Source organism: Rhodnius prolixus, unplaced genomic scaffold (genome assembly GCF_049639745.1).
Source record: "Rhodnius prolixus isolate KJV_2025 unplaced genomic scaffold, Rpr scaffold_11, whole genome shotgun sequence".
Taxonomy (NCBI): Eukaryota; Metazoa; Arthropoda; class Insecta; order Hemiptera; family Reduviidae; genus Rhodnius; species Rhodnius prolixus.
The window spans coordinates 13,157,697-13,163,696 of NW_027411625.1; positions in this window are offsets into that span (position 1 = coordinate 13,157,697).

Below are 6,000 nucleotides of genomic sequence, written 5' to 3' on the forward strand. Positions count from 1 at the left end.
CACCTGTATATGGAGACATCTTTTGTCTATAATTACATAAAATTTCGTAAAAATCTGTCGAGTAGTTAACGAGATATTTAGAGTTAACTTTTCGTTTCGTTTGAAACAGTGAAATCTTTAACTTCAAATATCTCAATAACTATTTGATGGATTTTGTTTATATTTCACTTGTATATGGAGACATCTTTTGTCTTTAATTGCATAAAATTTTGTAAAAATCTGTTAAGAAGGAAACGAGATATATAGAGTTAAATTTCGGTTTCGTTTCAAACTGTGAAAACTTTAACTTCAAATATCTCAAAAACTATTCGATGGATTTTGTTTATATATCACTTGTATATGGAGACAACGTTTTTCTATAATTGTATATTAAATTTCGTAAAAATCTGCCGAGTAGTTAAGGAGATATTTAGAGTTGAATTTTCGTTTCGTTTAAAACAGCAAAATCTTTAACTTCAAATATCTCAATAACTATTTGATGGATTTTGTTTATATTTCACTTGTATATGGAGACATCTTTTTTCTATAATTGTATAAAATATCGTAAAAATCTGTCGAGTAGTTAACAATAAATTTAGAGTTAAATTTTCAGTTTCAAGAAAATTAGAGTTAAAAACAGTGAAATCTTCAACTTCAAATATCTCAATAACTATTTGATGGATTTTGTTTATATATCACTTGTATATGGAGACAACGTTTTTCTATAATTGTATATTAAATTTCGTAAAAATCTGCCGAGTAGTTAAGGAGATATTTAGAGTTGAATTTTCGTTTCGTTTAAAACAGCAAAATCTTTAACTTCAAATATCTCAAAAACTACACGATGGATTATATTTATATTTCACTTCTATATGGAGACAACTTTTTTCTATATTTGTATAAAATTTCGTAAAAATCTGCCGAGTATCTAACGAGATATTTTCGTTTCGATGGAAGCAGTGAAATCTTTAATTTCAAATATCTCAAAAACTACTCGATGGATTTTGTTTATATTTCACCTGTATATGGAGACATCTTTTGTCTATAATTACATAAAATTTCGTAAAAATCTGTCGAGTAGTTAACGAGATATTTAGAGTTAACTTTTCGTTTCGTTTGAAACAGTGAAATCTTTAACTTCAAATATCTCAATAACTATTTGATGGATTTTGTTTATATTTCACTTGTATATGGAGACATCTTTTGTCTTTAATTGCATAAAATTTTGTAAAAATCTGTTAAGAAGGAAACGGGATATTTAGAGTTAAATTTCGGTTTCGTTTCAAACTGTGAAAACTTCAACTTCAAATATCTCAAAAACTATTCGATGGATTTTGTTTATATATCACTTGTATATGGAGACAACGTTTTTCTATAATTGTATATTAAATTTCGTAAAAATCTGCCGAGTAGTTAAGGAGATATTTAGAGTTGAATTTTCGTTTCGTTTAAAACAGCAAAATCTTTAACTTCAAATATCTCAAAAACTACACGATGGATTATGTTTATATTTCACTTCTATATGGAGACAACTTTTTTCTATAATTGTATAAAATTTCGTAAAAATCTGCCGAGTATCTAACGAGATATTTTCGTTTCGATGGAAGCAGTGAAATCTTTAATTTCAAATATCTCAAAAACTACTCGATGGATTTTGTTTATATTTCACCTGTATATGGAGACATCTTTTGTCTATAATTACATAAAATTTCGTAAAAATCTGTCGAGTAGTTAACGAGATATTTAGAGTTAACTTTTCGTTTCGTTTGAAACAGTGAAATCTTTAACTTCAAATATCTCAATAACTATTTGATGGATTTTGTTTATATTTCACTTGTATATGGAGACATCTTTTGTCTTTAATTGCATAAAATTTTGTAAAAATCTGTTAAGAAGGAAACGAGATATTTTGAGTTAAATTTCGGTTTCGTTTCAAACTGTGAAAACTTTAACTTCAAATATCTCAAAAACTATTCGATGGATTTTGTTTATATATCACTTGTATATGGAGACAACGTTTTTCTATAATTGTATATTAAATTTCGTAAAAATCTGCCGAGTAGTTAAGGAGATATTTAGAGTTGAATTTTCGTTTCGTTTAAAACAGCAAAATCTTTAACTTCAAATATCTCAAAAACTACACGATGGATTATGTTTATATTTCACTTCTATATGGAGACAACTTTTTTCTATAATTGTATAAAATTTCGTAAAAATCTGCCGAGTATCTAACGAGATATTTTCGTTTCGATGGAAGCAGTGAAATCTTTAATTTCAAATATCTCAAAAACTACTCGATGGATTTTGTTTATATTTCACCTGTATATGGAGACATCTTTTGTCTATAATTACATAAAATTTCGTAAAAATCTGTCGAGTAGTTAACGAGATATTTAGAGTTAACTTTTCGTTTCGTTTGAAACAGTGAAATCTTTAACTTCAAATATCTCAATAACTATTTGATGGATTTTGTTTATATTTCACTTGTATATGGAGACATCTTTTGTCTTTAATTGCATAAAATTTTGTAAAAATCTGTTAAGAAGGAAACGAGATATATAGAGTTAAATTTCGGTTTCGTTTCAAACTGTGAAAACTTTAACTTCAAATATCTCAAAAACTATTCGATGGATTTTGTTTATATATCACTTGTATATGGAGACAACGTTTTTCTATAATTGTATATTAAATTTCGTAAAAATCTGCCGAGTAGTTAAGGAGATATTTAGAGTTGAATTTTCGTTTCGTTTAAAACAGCAAAATCTTTAACTTCAAATATCTCAATAACTATTTGATGGATTTTGTTTATATTTCACTTGTATATGGAGACATCTTTTTTCTATAATTGTATAAAATATCGTAAAAATCTGTCGAGTAGTTAACAATAAATTTAGAGTTAAATTTTCAGTTTCAAGAAAATTAGAGTTAAAAACAGTGAAATCTTCAACTTCAAATATCTCAATAACTATTTGATGGATTTTGTTTATATATCACTTGTATATGGAGACAACGTTTTTCTATAATTGTATATTAAATTTCGTAAAAATCTGCCGAGTAGTTAAGGAGATATTTAGAGTTGAATTTTCGTTTCGTTTAAAACAGCAAAATCTTTAACTTCAAATATCTCAAAAACTACACGATGGATTATATTTATATTTCACTTCTATATGGAGACAACTTTTTTCTATAATTGTATAAAATTTCGTAAAAATCTGCCGAGTATCTAACGAGATATTTTCGTTTCGATGGAAGCAGTGAAATCTTTAATTTCAAATATCTCAAAAACTACTCGATGGATTTTGTTTATATTTCACCTGTATATGGAGACATCTTTTGTCTATAATTACATAAAATTTCGTAAAAATCTGTCGAGTAGTTAACGAGATATTTAGAGTTAACTTTTCGTTTCGTTTGAAACAGTGAAATCTTTAACTTCAAATATCTCAATAACTATTTGATGGATTTTGTTTATATTTCACTTGTATATGGAGACATCTTTTGTCTTTAATTGCATAAAATTTTGTAAAAATCTGTTAAGAAGGAAACGAGATATTTAGAGTTAAATTTCGGTTTCGTTTCAAACTGTGAAAACTTCAACTTCAAATATCTCAATAACTATTTGATGGATTTTGTTTATATATCACTTGTATATGGAGACAACGTTTTTCTATAATTGTATATTAAATTTCGTAAAAATCTGCCGAGTAGTTAAGGAGATATATAGAGTTGAATTTTCGTTTCGTTTAAAACAGCAAAATCTTTAACTTCAAATATCTCAAAAACTACACGATGGATTATATTTATATTTCATTTCTATATGGAGACAACTTTTTTCTATAATTGTATAAAATTTCGTAAAAATCTGCCGAGTATCTAACGAGATATTTTCGTTTCGATGGAAGCAGTGAAATCTTTAATTTCAAATATCTCAAAAACTACTCGATGGATTTTGTTTATATTTCACCTGTATATGGAGACATCTTTTGTCTATAATTACATAAAATTTCGTAAAAATCTGTCGAGTAGTTAACGAGATATTTAGAGTTAACTTTTCGTTTCGTTTGAAACAGTGAAATCTTCAACTTCAAATATCTCAATAACTATTTGATGGATTTTGTTTATATATCACTTGTATATGGAGACAACGTTTTTCTATAATTGTATATTAAATTTTGTAAAAATCTGTTAAGAAGGAAACGAGATATTTTGAGTTAAATTTCGGTTTCGTTTCAAACTGTGAAAACTTTAACTTCAAATATCTCAAAAACTACACGATGGATTATATTTATATTTCACTTCTATATGGAGACAACTTTTTTCTATAATTGTATAAAATTTCGTAAAAATCTGCCGAGTATCTAACGAGATATTTTCGTTTCGATGGAAGCAGTGAAATCTTTAATTTCAAATATCTCAAAAACTACTCGATGGATTTTGTTTATATTTCACCTGTATATGGAGACATCTTTTGTCTATAATTACATAAAATTTCGTAAAAATCTGTCGAGTAGTTAACGAGATATTTAGAGTTAACTTTTCGTTTCGTTTGAAACAGTGAAATCTTTAACTTCAAATATCTCAATAACTATTTGATGGATTTTGTTTATATTTCACTTGTATATGGAGACATCTTTTGTCTTTAATTGCATAAAATTTTGTAAAAATCTGTTAAGAAGGAAACGAGATATATAGAGTTAAATTTCGGTTTCGTTTCAAACTGTGAAAACTTTAACTTCAAATATCTCAAAAACTATTCGATGGATTTTGTTTATATATCACTTGTATATGGAGACAACGTTTTTCTATAATTGTATATTAAATTTCGTAAAAATCTGCCGAGTAGTTAAGGAGATATTTAGAGTTGAATTTTCGTTTCGTTTAAAACAGCAAAATCTTTAACTTCAAATATCTCAATAACTATTTGATGGATTTTGTTTATATTTCACTTGTATATGGAGACATCTTTTTTCTATAATTGTATAAAATATCGTAAAAATCTGTCGAGTAGTTAACAATAAATTTAGAGTTAAATTTTCAGTTTCAAGAAAATTAGAGTTAAAAACAGTGAAATCTTCAACTTCAAATATCTCAATAACTATTTGATGGATTTTGTTTATATATCACTTGTATATGGAGACAACGTTTTTCTATAATTGTATATTAAATTTCGTAAAAATCTGCCGAGTAGTTAAGGAGATATTTAGAGTTGAATTTTCGTTTCGTTTAAAACAGCAAAATCTTTAACTTCAAATATCTCAAAAACTACACGATGGATTATATTTATATTTCACTTCTATATGGAGACAACTTTTTTCTATATTTGTATAAAATTTCGTAAAAATCTGCCGAGTATCTAACGAGATATTTTCGTTTCGATGGAAGCAGTGAAATCTTTAATTTCAAATATCTCAAAAACTACTCGATGGATTTTGTTTATATTTCACCTGTATATGGAGACATCTTTTGTCTATAATTACATAAAATTTCGTAAAAATCTGTCGAGTAGTTAACGAGATATTTAGAGTTAACTTTTCGTTTCGTTTGAAACAGTGAAATCTTTAACTTCAAATATCTCAATAACTATTTGATGGATTTTGTTTATATTTCACTTGTATATGGAGACATCTTTTGTCTTTAATTGCATAAAATTTTGTAAAAATCTGTTAAGAAGGAAACGAGATATTTAGAGTTAAATTTCGGTTTCGTTTCAAACTGTGAAAACTTCAACTTCAAATATCTCAAAAACTATTCGATGGATTTTGTTTATATATCACTTGTATATGGAGACAACGTTTTTCTATAATTGTATATTAAATTTCGTAAAAATCTGCCGAGTAGTTAAGGAGATATTTAGAGTTGAATTTTCGTTTCGTTTAAAACAGCAAAATCTTTAACTTCAAATATCTCAAAAACTACACGATGGATTATGTTTATATTTCACTTCTATATGGAGACAACTTTTTTCTATAATTGTATAAAATTTCGTAAAAATCTGCCGAGTATCTAACGAGATATTTTCGT